We start from the raw sequence: 19,773 nt of genomic DNA, 5'->3' as shown, positions 1-19,773 counted from the left end.
TTTTTGTCATTTATGTAAATGATTTGGATGTGAATAGAGGAGGTATAAGTTAGTAAATTTGCAGATGACGCTAAAATTGGAGGCGTAGTGAACAGCGAAGAAGGTTATGTCAGATTACAACAGGAACTTGATCAGATGGGCCAATGGGCTGAGGAGTGGCAGATGGAGTTTAATTTAGGTAAATGCAAGATTATGCATTTTTGAGAAAGCAAATCTTAGCAGGACTTATCCACTTAATGATAAGGTCCTAGGGAGTGTCGCTGAACAAAGAGACCTTAGAGTGCAGGTTCATAGCTCCTTGAAAGTGGAGTCGCAAGTAGATAGAATAGTGAAGACGGCATTTGGTTGCTTTCCTTTATTGGTCAGAGTATTGAGTACAGGGGTTAGGAGGTCATGTTGTGGCTGTACAGGACACTGGTTAGGCCACTGTTGGAATACTACATGCAATTCTGGTCTCCTTCCTATTGGAAGGAAATTGTGAAATTTGAAAGGGATCAGAAAAATGTACAAGGATATTGCCAGGTTTGGAGGAATTGAGTTACAGGGAGAGGTTGATTAGGCTGGGGCTGTTTTCCCTGGAGTGTCAGAGGCTGAGGGGCTACCTTTATAGAGGTTGATAACATCATGAGGGGCATGGATAGGGTAAATAGACAAAGTCTTTTCCATGGGATGGGAGTGGGTCCAGAATTAAAGGGCATAGGTTTAAGGTGAGAGGGGAAAGACATAGAAGAGACCTAATGGGCAGCGTTTTCATGTGAAGGTTGGTGCGTGTATTATTGAGCTGCCAGACAAAGTGGTGGAGGCTAGTACAATTGCAACATTTAAAAGGCATCTGGATGGGTATATGAAAAGGAAGGGTTTGGAGGGGTATGGCCCAGTGCTGGTATATGGGACTAGATTAGGCTGGGATATCTGGTCAGCATGGATGAGTTGGACCGAAGAGTCTGTTTCCATGCTGTACATCTGTATACCTAAATGTAGGTTTGCTCGCTGTGCTGGAAGGTTTGTTTTCAGATGGTTTGTTTCCACGCTAACAGGTAACATCATCTAGTGAGCCTCTGGATGAAGCAACGGTGGGATGGCTTTTTAGTTATGTGTTTAGGTTTCCTTGGGTTTGTGGTGTCATTTCCTGTTGTGATGTCATTTCCTGTTTTTTTCTCAGAGGGTGGTAAATGGGATCCAAGTCGATGTGTTTGTTGATAGAGTTCTGGTTGGAATGCCATGCTTCTAGGAATTTTCATGTTTGTCTCTGTTTGGTTTGTCCTAGGATGGATGTGTTGTCCCAGTCGAAGTGGTGTCCTTCCTCATCTGTATGTAAAGATACTAGTGAGAGTCAGTCATGTCCTTTTGTGGCTAGTTGATGTTCATGTATCCTGGGGGCTAGTTTTCTACCTGTTTGTCCAATGTCATGTTTGTTACAGTTCTTGCAAGGTATTTTGTAAATGGCATAAGTTTTGCTTCTTGTCTGTACAGGGTCTTTCAAGTTCATTAGCTGCTGTTTTAGTGTGTTGGTGGGTTTGTGGACTACCATGATGCCAAGGGATCCAAGCCAAGCAGTCATTTCCAAGATCTCTTTGATGTAGGGGAGAGTGGCTAGGGTTTCTGGACAAATTTTGGGTTTGGGTTTGGCTTGTTTGGGTTTGTTGCTGAGAAATTGGCAGGCTGTGTTCATTGGGTACCTGTTCTTTTTGAATACACTGTATGTGCAAACTACAGAAGCAATCATCACAACAAGCACAAATTAAGCTGCGTTAGAACATTATTTCAATGAGCCACCACACACTGCAGCACAGAGGAACTATGAAGAGGAGAGGAAAATGACCTATCCAGTGTATTCCAAAAGTACGGGTACCCAATGAACACAGTCCACCTGGCAAGAACTGTAACAACACTACATTGGGCAAACAGGTAGACAACTAGCCACCAGGATACACAAACATCAACTAACCACAAAAAGACATGACCCACTCTCATGAGTATCCTTCCATACAGACGAGGAAGGACACCACTTCGACAGGGACAACACATCCATCCTAGGACAAGCCAAACAGAGACATATGCGAGAATTCCTAGAAGCATGGCATTCCAACCAGAACTCTATCAACAAACACATTGACTTGGATCCCATTTAACACACCCGAGGAAAAAACAGGAAGTGGCATCGCAACAGGAAATGACATCACCAACATAAGGAAACCTAAACACATAAATAAAAAGCAGGCCATACCATCAGTGCTTCACCAGAGACTCACTACTGATGTCACTTAGTATAGTGATGAAATGTCTGAAAACAAGCCTTCTAGCTTAGTGAACAAACCTGCATCCAGAACCTCAAATTGAGCTGCAAATCTTCTCAAAACTCGTTATCTCTGTGAACCTCTGACTCTATGAATCTTCTGCCTTGTCACCTTCCCCTCCTTACCCTGCTCCCAGCTTTTTGCTGTATAATTGGAGGCACAGCTGTTCTCTTACATTGGTAAAGTTGTTTAGTGTACAGCATACCATCACAAATCCCGACATCTGCTTAGCACTGCACACCCCTCCAGAGAGATCCAGGCAGTAGGGCATTGCATGAATCTGCTCATCAAAATTCTCTGTGGTTGATTAATTCTCTAAGCCTTGCTAAGCCTGAGTGCACGGGCACTGGACAGGAACCATGAGTCACTTCATGAATGATAACATTTGTTGCCCAATCGCCAGCTTTCACCATGGGGTTTGATGAGAGGGAGTGAAATTTTGATGCCACCAAGGATTGCCAGAGAGTAAAAGAACCATGACACCCTCAGGAAAAACTTTAACTCTATTCAAAGCTTAACCCTGCATAACACATTTTCACACATCAAATGCTCATAACTCTACAAGACAGAAGACCATAAAATACAGGAGCAGAGTTAGGCCATTTGGCCCATGAAGTATGACTCTCCATTTGATCAATACTGCGATGTTTCTTAACCCCATTTTCTTGCCTTCTCCCTGTCAGTACTGATCCTCTTACTAATCAAGAACATATCTATTTCTGCCTTACATATACTCAATGCCTTGGTCTCATTGCCTTCTGTGGCAATGAGTTCCTTAGATTCACTACCCACTGGCTGAAGAAATTCCTCCTCATCTCAGTTCTGAAGGGTCGTCCCTTCCCTCTGAAGCTGTGCCCTTGGGTCCTAGTCTCTCCTACTGGTGAAAACATCTTCTCATCTACTCTAGTCTATAAGTCTCAATCAAATCCCCTCTTCCTTCTTTTCTCCATAAGTACAGACACGGAGTCTCCAACTGCTCCTCATATAACAAACCTTTCATCCTCAGGATTGCTCTTGTAAACCTCCTCTAAAAACCTTCAATGCTCGCACATCCTTCCTTAGGTACAGGGCTGAAAACTGCTCACCGTATTCCGAATGCAGTCTGATCAGTGCCTTATAACAGCCTCAGCAGAATATCTCTGCTCTCGTATTCTTGCCATCTCAAAATGAATACTAACATTCCATTTGCCTTCCTATCTGCCAATTTGACCTGATGTTAGTCTTAAGAGAATCCTGAAATGGAATCCTAACTCCTTTTGGGCTTCAGATTTCTAGAATCTTTCCCCATTTAGAAATAATTCACACCTCTATTCTACCTAACAAAATGCATAATCTTACACTTTCCCAAACTGTACTCCATCTGTCTTTCCTTTGCCCACTGTCCCAGCCTGTCCAAGTCCTTCTGCAGCCTCCCCACCTCCTCAACACCACTTGTCCCTCCTCCTATCTTTGTGTCACCTGCAAACTTGACAACAATGGCCTCAGTTCCTTTGTCCAGATCATTAATATGTCATGTCAATAGTTGTGTCCTAACACTGACCCCTACGGCTCTCTACTAGTCACTGGCTGCCATCCTAAAAAAGACCATTTTATCCCTACTTTCTGCCTTCTGCCAGTCAGCCAATCCTCTATCCTAGCCAGTACCTTGTCTCTAACACAGTGGGCCCCTAATTTAGGGCAGTTTCCTGAGAGGCACTTTGTGAAAGGGCCTTAGGAAATCTAAGTAGCTCACATTCACTGGCTCTTCTTTGTTTAAATTGCTCATTATATCCTCAAAGAATTCTAACAGATTTGTCAAGCGTGCCCTCCCCCGACAAAGTCCTGCTGACTCAGCCCCATTTTACCAGGCATTTCCAAGTACTCCACAATCTCATCCTCAACAATGGACTCTCAACTCTTAGTGATGACTGAGGTCAGGTTAACTGGCCTATCACTTCCTCTTCTGCATCCTTCCCTTACTAAACAAGGGTGTTGGATAAGCCATTTGCAATCGTCCTTGACTTTCTGATTCCTGAACAATCACCACCTCTACAATCTCCTCAGCTATCTCCTTCAGAACTTTGGGGTGTAATCCATCTGGTCCAGAAGATTTATCCACCTTCATAGAACATAGGATATAAAACAGTACTGCACAATACAGGGCCTTTGGCCTTCAATGTTGTGCCGGCCTTTTATACTACTCTAAGATCTGACTACTCTACATTCCCTTCATTGTACTATTTTTCTTGTGCCTATCCAACAGTTGCTTAAGTATCCCTAATGTATCTGACTCTACTACCATTGTTGGCTGTGCATTCCATGCACCCAACCTTTTAGCTTTCCCACCAACTTCTCCTTCATGATAACTACTACATTCACCTCTGCCCACTTACTCTCTTGAAGTTCTAGTCTGCGGCTGAAGTTTTCTACCATGAAAACTTCTGCAAAGCTGTGATTAACTTCCTCTGCCATTGAGGGAATGGCATGGAAATCGTAAAGTTGACAGGAAATACAAACATGCCAATCCTTATAAACCCTCCAGCTCTCACCATGTATCCTGGCAAAATGATATAAGACGAGACTGCCACATAAAGAGAGCTTCAGTGCCCTACCTTATACTGTAAACCATTCTGTTGATAACTTGATATATTACTGCTCTTCATCACTCTAAATCGTGATTGCTCTTACACTTCCAGTGACAGTCTAGTAAAGAAGTTCAGCAAAGAAAAGATACCAGTCAAAGTCACCTTGATTGCCACAACATGCTTTGAGAAAGCAGTTGTGGAAAATTTCAGTTGTGTCATCTTTTACGAGAGAAAGACACCTTATGTATTGGATGCTGAGTTCAAAGAATTAGAATCATAGGCTTAGGATCAGGAATAGGCTGTTAGCTCTTCAGCCTGATCATCATTCAATATGATTGGAACTGATCTGATTGCAGTCTCAACTCCACATTTCAATTTGCACCCCATATCCCTTGCCTCACACATTGATCAAAACCTTTTCTAGGTCTGCCTTGAATAAACTCAACAGTCTAAAGACTCAGAGTGCACAATGGCCAGCTGTTGTAATCCCTCCTTCTCTGACAGCAGTTTGTCCTGTTTTGTGTGTCCTCTCTCTCCTTCCAATTATTTTCAATTCTGAAGGAAATGACAGCTAGTCTATCAATCCCTCTAAGGATTCACCATTTAAAGCATGGATACAATAGTTTAATATCAGCCAGATCAGTCCCTGTAGACTATTCAAACTTTAGCAAAATATGGGGGCGAGCCAAAAATGCATGCAGTCAGAAGAAATAAGTTAGCTTCATGCAGTTTTAGATTTTTACAAGTTATTCAAATTTAGTACCTTTCTCTCGTGCCTGATACTAAATGTTTCTTTTGTTTTTACATACTTTCACAGAAAGTGGGTTTCACTGATGAGCTAGCATTTTTTGTCCTGGAGAAGGTGGTGGTGAGCTGGAGTCCATGTGCTGCAGTTACACCCACAGCGTTGTTAGAGATGTTAGGATTTTGACCAAGTGGCACCAAAAAAGCAGTGATATACTTTCAAGTAAAGACGGTGAGTGGCTTGGCGGAGAAATTGTAATGTGTGGGATTCCCACATTCATCTTGTCCTTGTCCTTCTAGATGATAGAGTTCACAATTCGTAAGGTGGTACTGAAGGAGCATTGGTGAGTTACTGTGATGTATCGTGTGTAAATGGGCACACTGCTGCCACTGTGCATCAGAAACAACTGGAGCAAATGTCTAAGTTGGAGATTGGGATGCCAATTAAATGGATGGGAGTGAGTTATGAACCACAGAATTCCAGCCTCTGATTTGCTCTTCGTGATACACTTTTTATGTAGCTGATCTAGTTCAGTTTCGTTTCAGCAATGGTAATTAAATTAAATTGTCAGGGGGGAAATGGTTGGATTCTCTATTGTCAGGATACTATTGCTTGGCTGTTGTGTGACAAGAAGGTTTTGTCACTTTTGGATGTTGACCAGGTCTTACTGCATGTAGACACAGATAGTTTCAATCTCTGAGGAGTCACAGGTAGTGTTGAACACTGCAATCATCATCAAATATCTCTAATTTTGACTTAATGATCAAAGGAAAGTCATTGTTGAAGCAACTGAAGTTTATTGGGACAGGACACCATCCTGAGGAACTCCTGTAGTGACCACCTGACACTGTATCTACAGCAGATAGATTGGTGAGGATAAAGTCAAGTAAAGTTTTCCCTTTTCTCAGCTGTGTCATCATTTATTGTAGGCCCAGTCTTGTATCTAAGTCCTTTAGGACTCAACTGGCTGACTCAGTAGCAATGCCATTGAGCAACTTTTCATGATGGACTTTGAGATGCCCTACCTAGCGTATATTCAGTGCTATCAACCTTAGTGCCTCTTTGAAGTTCAATGTGGAAAAGAATTGAAACATTAGCTGAGGGAGCAGGAGTATGGGTTGTGTGGTGGTATGTGATAATTATCAGGATATTCTCTTGTCCATGTTTGACTATGGGTCATTATTAGTCCAAAGTCAATATTAAGGACGTCCAGGTCAATACCATCTTGATTGGATAACACTTTACTGCTACCCTAGGTGGGTCTGTTCTGCTCTTGGAACTTGGTGATGGCAAATTATCTAAACTATTATTTGATATGACTTTGTCAGGCTGTTGCTTGACAAATCTGTAGAACAGTACCCCACCTTTGATGTTTACAAAGGATAAGTGGGTGATATATTTAAAATATGAATCATGGAAATAAATAATTCTTGTTCTCACAATTTGATGATGTATTCACAATACATGTTAAATTTATTGATTGTGCCGGCATCTATTTTTGGGGAGGGGATTATCATTGAGGTTAATTAATGCCGATTTTTTCTTGTGATGCAATCATTTGAAATTTTGCAAGTTTTACCTCAAAAAGAGTTAATATTTTTAATCTTTTTCCATTGTTAGAAACATCAAGTAAGTTCTATAAACAGATGAAAATTTACTGAAACACATCATGCAGTCTCTGTGAAGTATGAATTGTGACTAACAGCAATTAATAGCCAGATGAGATCATTTCCATTATTCAGTTTATTATCTTTGAATCTGAGGAGAGTCAGAAATTTCTTGCTTCTGTCGGTGAATTAGAAGGAAACCTCAATGGATAAATGTTATTGAGGTGGTGTTGAATCATTTATCACTAAGAACACTCAAATTCCTCAACTTTAGGAACTGGCAAAGCAAAAATGGGAGTGCAGTGAGCACTGTCAACCCAACCAGTAGGTGTTGAACCCTGCAGAATCTCTGCTGTTACTGTCAGTCGCAGGTTAACAGGTCAAAATTAAAACTATTACATTTGGGGATGGAAAGTACCCATAATATTGGCTCTGAATTTTGAAAGAACAACCTGAAGCAAAATAAAAATTTCCAAATTGAGAAAAGAAGTATCAAAATATGGTTTAGGATTAATCAGATAGTTGCTGGTTTCTCAGGATTATACTACGGAATATCTCAGTCTTAAATATACTCAATGACCTAGCCTCCCCAGCTTTCTGTGGCAATAAATTCCATAGATTCCCCACTCTCTGGCTGGAGAAGTTTCTCCTTATCTCCATTCTAAAAGGTCTTCCCTTTCCTTTGAGGCTGTGCCCTCAGATCCTTCTATCTCCTGCCATTAGAAACATCTTCCCAATATCCACACTGTCCAGGCCATTTGGTATTTGTATGTTTCAATTAGAACTCCCCTTACCGTTCTAAACTCCATCACATACTGACCAAGAGTCATTAAACATTCCTCATATGTTGAGCTTTCACCATTCTCGTGAACCTCCTCTGTACACACTCCAGTGCCAGTACATCCTTCCTGAGATATGGGGCCCAGAACTGCACACAATATTCCAAGTGCATCTCTCAATTACTTTTTCAATTGACTACTGAGTTCAGTAACTTGTATCCTCAATATTTCTATCTAAGTGTTGTTATAATTTCTGACTGTATAAGTCCTGATATCCTCTCTTCACCACAATATATGTGGCTGAATATTATTGCTGAAAAACTGGTGCAGTTGGGCATGGATATCAATTAACACAATCAGTACAATTATAAATAGGACCAGCTAAGGCTAAAATACTCGTTCTATTCTTAAAGTGCAATGCCAAATGGCAGGAGGTTTTTGTGTGAATATATGTCACAACTAAAGATCCCCCAAAAGCATCATGGACATGTCAATATAAGAATAAGTCCAGTAAGATGGCTGTGGAGTAGGGCTTCTGAGCCCAGGGGTTATCCACCCTGTCCATTGTTCTTTTTGTTTCTTTGTTTTTTTCTCTCTTCTCTTTTATTCCTCTTCTATTTTATTTTACTTACCTCCCGGTGAAGAGTTTGATCATGGTGATGGTATCGGCGATGAGTGGGCCCAGCAGCAATGGCTCATGGCGACGGCAGAGTTGAATTTGGGCCAGTGCGGTACCCGACAGATTAGTGGCACCTGTGTTGGTAAGGCCCAATGAGAACTCATAGTGCTGAGGGCATCGGTGGGGGCAAGATGGCACTGTAGAGTGGCCACTTTCATTCCAGCGGCTATGATACAGCGATGGGACTCTGACTACCACGCCCAGGACCCATGATGGAGCACTTAACAAGAAGGACTAAAGTTGGGCACGTTCTTTATTTTTTCATTTCTCTGCACTTATATTGTTATGTTCTGATTTATTATTCTGTGTTTTAGGATTGTGCCGGAGAATGGCGACATTATCCAACACTTCTCACGGCATTTTGCAACAAGATACATGAGGCAATAAGTTAATCAAATAGGAGACTACCATGATTGCAACCAGGTAGACCTCATGCCAACGAGGTTCTTGATTGGGGTTGTTAACCCGACTCAATCAGGAAAGCTCCATCTGATCAACGTAAACAGGGGATTTAGAACCCTTGAGCTCAGGGGATTGTTTCGAGGCAAGCTGGCCACAGCCAGTGTACTGTGTATTAGTAAGTAAAGGGATACCAGCCTCTGGGCAGTTATTTCAGTGGCGATGGGAGAAACAGAACATGTCTGAAGAACATTCACTCCAAACTGCCAACTTGGAGATGGGGTAAGCATTTTTGGCATTATGCCTTTAACTAGGAAGCTTGATTAATTTGGCCATGTTGTCGAAAGAATGCAACAATTTTTCCAGGCAAAGGACATTGAAGCAGATGAAAAGCAACTCGTAATCCTTCTGAATGCATGTGGACCTGCAGCATTTTTGGTTATAAGGGGCTTAACTTTCCCAGAGGCACCAGACACTAAATTCTTCTAAGAGTTGATAGAGTTTGTTAAGGAATATTATGATCCCAAACATCCTCTAATCCTGAGATGCTATCGGTTTTATCTGGTTGTTTGAGAACCTAAGGAATCCATATCAGGATTTTTGATGAGTTTACAATGACTGGCAGAGGCACGTGATTTTGGGTTAACCTTGAGTGAGATACTGAGAGACCATTTGGTCTGTGGGATTAATGATGTAACCACGCAGAACTGGACTTCAGACAGGTACTGCAACTGGCCTTGTCATTAGAAAATGTGGCAAGTGGAGCATGGGAACTACAGGTCATCCTAATGGAAGTGGGTAAAAACAATGACAGCAGATGCTGGAAACCAGATTCTGGATTAGTGGTGCTGGAAGAGCACAGCAGTTCAGGCAGCATCCGAGGAGCAGTAAAATCGACGTTTCGGGCAAAAGCCCTTCATCAGAAAGGGCTTTTGCCCGAAAAGTCGATTTTACTGATCCTCGGATGCTGTCTGAACTGCAGTGCTCTTCCAGCACCACTAATCCAGATCCTAATGGAAGTGGACAATCTCATCTGTCCAACTGAACTTGGGGAACACCACGAAAATTTAGATACTCTCAGATGCTCACACAGGCATGTCCTGAGCAGAGGGACTCTAGGACAGCCCATAGCAGAACCCCACACCAAAGCCAAGCCTCAGCCAAGTAGCTAAAAAGTTCTTCAGGATCTGGGCCATCGTTGTAGTTGCTGCCAGTATGTGGACAGGAAAGAGCAAAAATGTCCTACAAGGCCTTACCTCGAGTAGGAGAATTCGTAGGCCTCTACCCAAGACAGTGCACACCCTGGAACAATTAACTTGCTTGGTGACACCCAGTTAAAATTAACATTCACCCAGTTCCCATGGAGGTCGATACTGGCACAGTTGTATCTGTGGGTGCAGAATCTGTCTTTATCACAATTCACTCGGGGCTCCAACCACTAAGCTTGCTCAATTCCTCGATCATACACTGGGGATCTGTTACAAATTAAGGGTACGACTTCTGTTCTGGTTTCCTATGAGAAGCAGTTGGTGTAGTTACCACTGATGGTAGTAAAAGGTACTGAAAATGGCTTATTCAGTGAAGCCCTAATGAAATACCCAGGAATTTTTTTTTGGAATTATCAAGGGGGCCAAAGCCACTCTACATGTTGGCCAGGCAGCAATTCTGTGATTTTACAAGGCCTGCCTGGTGCCATTTGCCTAGCAGGCAAAAGTAGAGGTAGAAATCAGGAGGCTAGAGAGCGAAGGAATCATCAAACTAGTGCAGTTTGCAGAATGGCCCATACTGGTCATACTGATTGTGAAGCCTGATGGCTAGGTTTACCTTTGTGGAGATTTTAACAAATAGTAGCTTGCTTCTCACAGCTGAATAAATGCCTGATTCCTCGCAAAGAGGACGAGTGTGCAAAATTGACTGGGGGCTGTCCTTTACTGGACATGAGCTACGTTTACCTGCAACTGTGTCTGGATGAGGTGTTTGAGAATTATTAATCTCCATAAGAGTTTATATCAATTTACAAGACTGCCACTGGGGGTATCATTGGCCTGTAGACCATGGAGAGCATTTTTCAAGGTCTATCCAAGGTTGCCATTTACCTGGATGATGTGCTAATAACAGGGAGGACCAATAAAGAGCACTTGGAGAACTTGGACAAAGTACTTAAGTGTTTTTCCCAGGTGGGTGTATGACTTAGAAGGGAAAAAATGTGTGTCCCAGGCACCCCAAGTGGCCTACTTGGGTTACAGAATTGACAAAACCAGTTTCCTCCCATTGGAAGAGAGAGTGAGGGTGATCAAAGGATCCCCGGCTTCCACGTCTGTACTGGAGCTTCGGTCTTTCCTTGGGTTAGTGAATTATTAGGGAAAATTCACACATAATTTGGCCTCCACCTTGGCAGCCTTACATTGCTATTTAAAAAAGGATGAGCCTTGGGACTGGTTGTGAAGCCAAGGACCTGCATTTCGGGAAGTGTGAAAGCAGCTATTGTCAAGTAAGCTGTTGGCCCACTATGATCTGAAGCAAGAGGTAGTGCTGCCATGCAATGCTTCCCCTTACAGCATCAGGGTAGTGTTGGCTCACCACTGGCCCATTGGAGATTATGCTCCCGGACGTTGTCTGATGCCGAACACAAGTATTCCTAGATCAAGAAGGAAGATTTGGTAGTCAGCTTTGGTGTGAGTAAGTTCCACCTGTTTCTCACAGTAACAGACTACAATCCTCTGTCAGGGCTACTAAAGGAAGACAACACGATGCTGCCAATGGCTTCCAGTAGAATTCAGCATTGGGCCCTTATTCTCAGCACATACAAGTACAGGTTAGAACACCCTCCAGGAAGCCAAGGGACTAACACAGATGACCTGAACCACCTCCCACTGGCTGATACTCCACTGGTGGTACGTCCCATGAAAAGCCCATTCTGCTTTTAAATTTTCTGAGCGCTCTTACACTCACTGCAGAAAATATCCGACTATGGACACAAAGAGATCCTGTCCTAGTGCAACTGAAACAGCTGGTAGTAATGGGGAAACAGAAGAGAATTGTAACCAGTACTGAAACATTTCTGTACCCAGGTGAGACCAGATCACTGTAGAAGATGTTGTATTACTTTGGGAAGTGAGAGTGATTGTTCCCAGTGAAAGTACTGGTTGAAATCTACCAGGGTCATCCAGACGTTTCCAAGATGGAAATGCTGGCAAGAAATTATATCTGGTGCCAGGGTTGGAGACCCAGATTGTCAACAAGGGCAAAAATTGCCTCCAGCAACAATTCATCTTCATAGGATTGGCAGAGTAACCCCTAGATTCTGATGCATGTCTACTGTGCTGGTCCTTTCTTGGGCTCAATGCTCCTGGTCATTGTGGGCACCCATTTAAAATAGTTGGAAATGCATAAAGTTCGTTCAGTAAATTCGGGGATGCTGATTGAGAAGCTGCAAGTATCATTTACAATACATGGATTCCCTAAAGTATTGGCCACAGACAATGTGATGTCATTTACTTGTGGGAAATTTGAATATTTCCTAAAGTCCTATGGCATTCAGCATGGAAGGACAGCTCTATACCATTTGTCCTTCAATGATTTGGCAGAAAGAGCGGTCTAAACATTACAGGCAGGCTTAAAGAAGCAGCCTACAGTGTTAATTGAGACCAAATTGTCCCAGTTACTGTTTGATTATGGAACCACCACAAATGCAACAAAAGGGATAGTTCCAGCAGAGTTGCTGATGAGGAGAAGACTCGACATCAGGTTCAACCTAATATTTCCAGACCTCTGTTGTGGGGGGAGGGGGTGGCGGCTGTTGATGGAGTGAGGGTGAAACTGCAACAGGAAATCCAATGCCGGCCAAATACCTCTTCAAAACAAGAAAGACAATTTAATTCAGGTTTGGTACCAGAACCATGGAAATGGCCCTGTATGGAGACAAGGCAATTTTGATGTGAGGTCCTGCAACTTACAAAGTTCAGGTAAATGATGCCATCCAGAACAAACACAGGATTACCTGAAAGTTGTTACCTCGCAAACAGGTCAAAAGCAAAACATACCTGACCCCTCAGAACAGCCCAAAGGCCTGGCAGAAACCCTCTATTTAGTGTTGAGGAAATATCAGAATCTGAAATTGATACAGGCTCAATACCATTGCTGCTGGAAGAAGGGGAGAAGGCTATCCCCCAAGACATTCTGGACTCAAGAGATGCGCTAGGGTCCAGTACACACTGCCTGCGTCTGAGTCTGAGTTGGAGGAACCGGACCTGGGGCAAAAGCAACTCAAAACAAGCCACAAGACCAGGGCTCCACTTTGGGAGGGGAAGGGGGGGGAGGTTGGTGGAGGGATGTAATGATTGGAACTAGGTTGACCCTGTTAACTACAAGGTTCTTGCTTGAGGTTATTAACCTCAGTGTGGACTGACTCTGAGCTGGTTGGCCACAGTCAAGCAGCAGGAGCGGTGAGAGCGAGGACCAGGGGCTGCTGAGAATGTAAATTCATCCTTTAATAACTTATCTCGTGAGTAGGTGGAGTGCATGCTGAGCAGGAGTGGACACGGGACAGCTGAGTAAGTGAAGTAATATATTTGGGTGGTTGCTTTACCCGAAACATTACTTAGGTAATGTCTCCCAACCATCCTCCTGTCACCAAATGAAAAGGTTCTGTGCACCAATTCAGTAAGATTACTAGTTTTTTCATTGGTTTCTTTGGGAATCCAAAACATTGGGAAAGGATGTTAGGGCAGTTGCATGCTCCTCCTCTAGGATGTGGGAGGTAAGGGTCACCACTAGCATCCCCACTGACTTCACCATAGTGCACCCAACTTCAGCTCCTCCGAAACTATGTTAGGGAACAGGAACAGGAGCTGGATGAACTTTGGATTATTCGGTAGGCAGAGGGGGTAATAGAGAGGAGTTACAAGGAGGTAGTCTCACCTCAGGTACAGGAAAAAGATGGATGGGTTACAGTCAGGGGTCAGAAAGGGAACAACCAGACAAGTGTAGGGATCCCCAGTGGCCATTCTCTACAATGACAAGTTTACTATTTTGGATACTGTTGAGGGGGTGCAACCTACGAGGGCAAAACCATTGTGACCAGGTCTCTGGCACTGAGCCTGGATCTGTGACTCAGAATGGAAATGGGAACAACAGAAAAGTGCTAGTGGTAGGAGACTCAATAGTTAGAGGAATGGACAGGAGATTCTATGGTTGCAAACAAGACACCAGGAAGGTATGTTACCTCCCAGGTGCCAGCGTCCGGGATGTCTCGGATCGAGTCTACAAGGTTCTGAAGGGGGAGGTTGAACAGCCAGAAGTCATGGTGCACATTGGCACCAATGACATAGCTAGGAAAAAGGAGGAGGATCTAAAAAGTAACAGAGTACAGAGGCATACAGAGTAGATAGTAAAAAGTGAGGTCTGCAGATGCTGGAGATCAGAGCTGAAAATGTGTTGCTGGTTAAAGCACAGCAGGTCAGGCAGCATCCAAGGAACAGGAAATTCGATGTTTCGGGCCAGAGCCCTTCATTTTCAGCTCATACAGAGTAGATAGCCAGAGACTTTTCCCCAGGGCAGAAATGGCTGTCACAAGGGGTCATAATTTTAAGGTGATTGGAAGAAGGAATAGGGGAGACATCAGAGGTAGGTTGTTTATGCTGAAAGTGTGGGTGCGTGGAATGCACTGCCAGTGGTGATAGAAGAGTCAGAGACATTAGGGACATTTAAGCGACTGCTGGACGAGCACATTGATGGCAGTAAATTGAGTGGGTGTGGGTTAGGTTGATGTTAGATGAAGATAAATGCTCAGCACAACATCGTGGGCCAAAGGGCCTGTACTTGCTATGTTCTATGTTCTGATTTGGTGACGGGACCCGGCTTCTGTGCAGTTATTTCAGATACCAAGTGGCCCATGATGTTTTCTTAAATATTTGCTTCATGAGAGAGAGAGAGAGAGAGAGAGATTGAACCTAATCTTCCTTCTCAGCTGCATCTCCATTACCTTTCATATCCATTTTTAAGAAGTGTTTCTGTAATTTCTTTTTTAAATCTTGAAATGACTGATGGAATTAGAAAATATTCCATGCTGGACAACAAGAGATTAAAGTGTTCATGTTTGTTTGTGGAGAATATTGAATTCAATTCCTTCCAACCAATTTTCCACTGCACTAATTAACAGGACAGGTATGAACTGGAAACTTACTCACTATGATGACACCATGGTGTAGGAAACTTGGCAATGGAGGAACAGGCAAATTTTGTTTAGCTATTCAAGTTCTGCCATTGAGTAAAATCATGGCTGAAATACAAAACAATTCCATCAGCTAGTTTTTAATCTGAAGTCAGGAACCCAGATCATTTGTAAGTCTCCAGATCACCCCACATTCATGTCACTTATTGCAATGCTAATTTAGTATGAAAAGCCCCAAACTGGGCTGGAGGTGCACTTTACAATCAATCAGTGATGCCTGGGAATCAGTTTAGCTCAGTTGGCTGGATTGTTGGTTTGTAGAGTTGTGTGATAGTAACAGTGTGGGTTCAATTCTCACAATTGATTTGAGGTTACCATGAAGGTCTTCCTTCTCAACCTCTTCCCATGCCTGAGGGCTGGTGGCCCTCAGGTTAAATCACCACAAATTGTTTCTCTCCAATGAGAGAGCAGCCCCTATGGTGATACAACAACAGTGGTGCCTGGAGGGATAACCTGCCTCTGAAGGGTGACCCTTAGGGGTAGATGGCTAGGTTTTCCATTGCATAAAGCTCACATCCAAAGAGTCCAAACAAAAATCCAGATGTTTGACTGTCAGATACTTAATCCATTTGTGCTCCAAATGGGAGTGCAGCTGGCTAGACCAGCCTTTTCTGACCACCCTAAGTTGTCCTGGAGAAGATGGTGCTAAGTCGGCTTCTAGAACTACAGCGGTCCACAAGGTGTCAGTCCTCCCAAAATGTTGTTAGGGTGGGGATTGCAGGATTTGGACTCAGATTTCTCCTCAAGCAGAGCTTGTGACAGCATAGCACTGTCTCCGAACTGCACAGTTCCTGTTGAAGGGCTTATATCCATAACGTCGACTCTCCTACTCTTCGGATGCTGCCTAACCTGTTGTACTTTTCCAGTGCCACACTTTTTGACAGTGAAGTCAGTCCAGAGTAAGAGATAAGTGTTTTATTTTAACCCAGAAACTGTGGCCTTGATAACTGCGCAATTGATCTCATTGATGTAATTTTAAAAAATCTAATCTTAACAAATCATCTTCCAATCTATCATTGCAAGCAATATTTTTGAATAGTGTACAGATGAATTGACAGTTTGAGAGATGTCAATATTAACTTTCTCAGTCCATGATATCTTCTCTGATATCTGTGACCCTGACACGTGTGTGTGTGTGTGTGTGTGTGTGTGTGTGTATTGAGGAGAGGAGGGATGCAGGGGGTAGGCTGGGCCAGTGCGCAGAGGGAGAGAGAGAACGCATGGTGGCTCAGTGATTAGCATTGCTGCTTTACAGCACCAGGGTCATGGGTTCCATCACTGTGTGACTGTCTGTGTGGAATTTGCACATTCTCCCCATGTCTGTGTTGGTTTCTTTGGGTGCTCTGGTTTCCTTCCACAGTCCAAAGATGTGCAGGTCAGGTGGATTGGCCATGCTAAATTGCCCATTGTGACAGGGATGTGCAGAGCCATGGGAAATGTAGGATTACAGGGATGGAGTCGATCTGGGTGGGATGCTTTTCAGAGAATTGGTGTGGATTTGATAAACCAAATGGCATGCTTCCACACTGTAGAGGTTCTCAATGCCCAGGGTTCTGCTAATGTACACAGGAATTTGATATTTTACAAAAGGAGATGGTGGATGCATCGGTCACCAGCAACTGGCACTTTCTCATCTCCCTACATTTGCTCCAAAGGAACATCTTCAGGTCAGCGCAGAGCTTCCATGCTTTAGGCCTTTTGATGAACTTCAGCGGAGTTCTGGTTGATTGAGGTCTGACATGAGTGGCCTTCTGAAGATCTGAAATCTGCATTTTGACAATCCATCCCCTTCTCCAGCCAGAGTAAACAAAATTGGATTTTGATTGGTGTGTCTGACTATCCATAGGAGCTGCCATCGGGGATCTGTGAAGATGCAAGCACCAGCAGCTGAAGTGCGAATCAATGAACAGCTCTGAGATTAACCCAGTGCCAATGTCCCTCTGTCCATTTCTTTCATGGTAGCTCACAGAATGTTAGCACCATGACACAGCACAACGCACTTTTTCATTAAATAATCATGATCATTCGTTAGCCAACAGATCACTTCTCTTTCACCTTATGCTGCGTCAGCTTGATTAAGTGTCTGTGTGTAAACTGAAAGTGAGTATATACTCCATATGTGTCAAAAGAATGTTAATAATGAGTGACCTCTGATAGCCAGGCCACAGACTGCTGACCTCTGCTGCCACAGCTGAACCTGCTTTAACTATCTGTGTGTTTACGGTGTCTGACTATGGATATTCTTGAAACAGAAGCAGATGCTGACTAGAACTACGAGGAGAATGAAATTTGTGAACTGAGAAAGACCTGCTTATGGTATACAGAACTTTCTGATTAGCAACTTCAGTCATGACCAATTCCTAGTTAGGGTTAAACCCATCTGTCCACACTTCCAGAACTACACAGATTGGCTAGATCAGAGAATGCTAATGCACAAACCACAGTGATGTACAATTCCCCCTTTTCTTGAATGTTTACCACCTCATGCCTAAGTCGAAAAGTGTGGCGTTGGAAAAGCACAGGCTGGTCAAGCAGCATCCGAGGAGCAGGAAACTTGATGTTTTGAGCATGAGCTCTTCATCAGGAATGAGCCCAAGGGAGCTCAGAGATAAATGGGAGGGGGTTGAGGATGGGGGCAAGGGAGCTGAGAATGTGATAGGTGGATGGAGGTGGATGTAATGATAGTGGGAGAGGATGGTAGAGCGGATAGATGGGAAGGAAGATGGACAGGTGAGTTGGAAAATTGGATCTGGGTTAGGGTGGGAGGAGGGAAATGAGGAAACTGGTGAAATCGACATTTAATCCTATATGGTTGGAAGATGATGCGTTATTCCTCTTGTCATCGGGTGGTTTGGATTTGGTGATGGAGGAGGTCCAGAACCTGCAGGTCCTTGGTGGAGTGGGAGGGGGAGTCAACGTTTTCAGTCACGGAGCAGTGAGTTTGTTTAATGTACATGTGTCCCAGTGATGTTCTCCAAAATGTTCCGTCCTGTGTCTCCAATGTACAGGAGACCATACAATGGACACAATAGATGATGTGTATGGACGTACGGATAAATCTCTGTTGGATGTGGAAGGATTCTTTGGAGCCTTGGATGGAGGTGAAGGGAGAGGTGTGGGTGCAAGTTTTGCACTTCCTGCGGTGGCAGAGAAAGGTGCTGGGAGTGGAGGGTGGGATGGTGGGGGCTGTGGACCTAACAAAGGAGTCATAGAAGGAATGGTCTCTGTGGAATGCAGATAGGGGTGAGAAGGGAAATATATAACTGATGGTGGGGTTTGTTTGTCAGTGGTGGAAATAACGGAGGATGGTTCATTATATCTGGAGGTTTGCGGGCGGAAGTTGAGGACCGGGGGTGGGGAGGGGGGAGGGGAAGAGGGGTTCTGTCCTTGTTGTGATTGAAGGGGTGGGGTTCAAGGGCTTTAACTGTCCAAGGAGTGGTTGAAGGGGCTAGTGTATAGGCAGATTTACTCTGTACCAACCATATGCTGTCCTTGGCCAGGGAATGCTTGACGGGGATACAGTAAATGCACCTTTACCATATATCTAACCCCTTACTGTTGGTGTCCTAACAGTGTTTGATATGGACAGTGTAGCTGGAGTTGACTGCAATTCCTGCAGAGGAAGTCAGCAGGGACATAGAGGTGACCCTTACATCCCACATTCTGCAGGAGGAACATTCAACTGCCCTAATTGCATTCCATTATACTACATTCCCAAAGAGTCTATAGAAAAATAAAGAATATGTAAAAAAGTAGATACCTTACTAATCAGGGTGGAGATGTGGGAAGTGGAGGAGATGTGCTGGAGGGCATTGGCGATCATGTGGGAAGGGAAATCGTAGTCCATGAAGAAGGAGACCATTTGCGATGTTCTATGGTGGAATTGGGTCTCTTGGGAGCAGATGTGGAGGAGGCAGAGGAATTGGGAGTAAGGAATTTTTATAGGAAGGAGGGTATGAGGAGGTGTAGTCCAAGTAGCTGTGGGAGTCGGTGGGTATGAACACCCACCTAATGCATAAGTCAAGAGAACGTCACTGCTGCCTAACTATGAGATACTGAGATAATTTCCCTGCTCCATTGAACAATTCGATTTGGCTGGTGTTGCTTACTCAGTACATCATGCCTCAGCACCAATTGTACTTTAACAGTGGTTTTTTTGATTTGTTCATGGAATGTGGAAGTTGCTGGCTAGGCCAAAATCTATTGCTTATTCCTAATTTTATGTTCTGTTCTGTTAAGGAGTATATTACACCCCTAACAGAGCAGCCCTCCTTCAGTATTGCATTGTAGCATCAGCCAGATCTGTGTCTTCAAGTAGCTGAATTAAGACTTGAATAGTCTCCTGAGTTAGTCTCCTGTTAAATGAAGCTATTGATGGGTGTGGGCCAAATAAAGGAATGTGAGGTTAGGCTACATATCAGCGATAATCCCATTCAATGCTGGAACTGGCTTGTGGGGCAGATTGGCCTTG

Source organism: Hemiscyllium ocellatum, chromosome 29, assembly GCF_020745735.1.
Source record: "Hemiscyllium ocellatum isolate sHemOce1 chromosome 29, sHemOce1.pat.X.cur, whole genome shotgun sequence".
NCBI lineage: Eukaryota > Metazoa > Chordata > Chondrichthyes > Orectolobiformes > Hemiscylliidae > Hemiscyllium > Hemiscyllium ocellatum.
Note: the sequence above shows the minus strand (reverse complement) of the source record.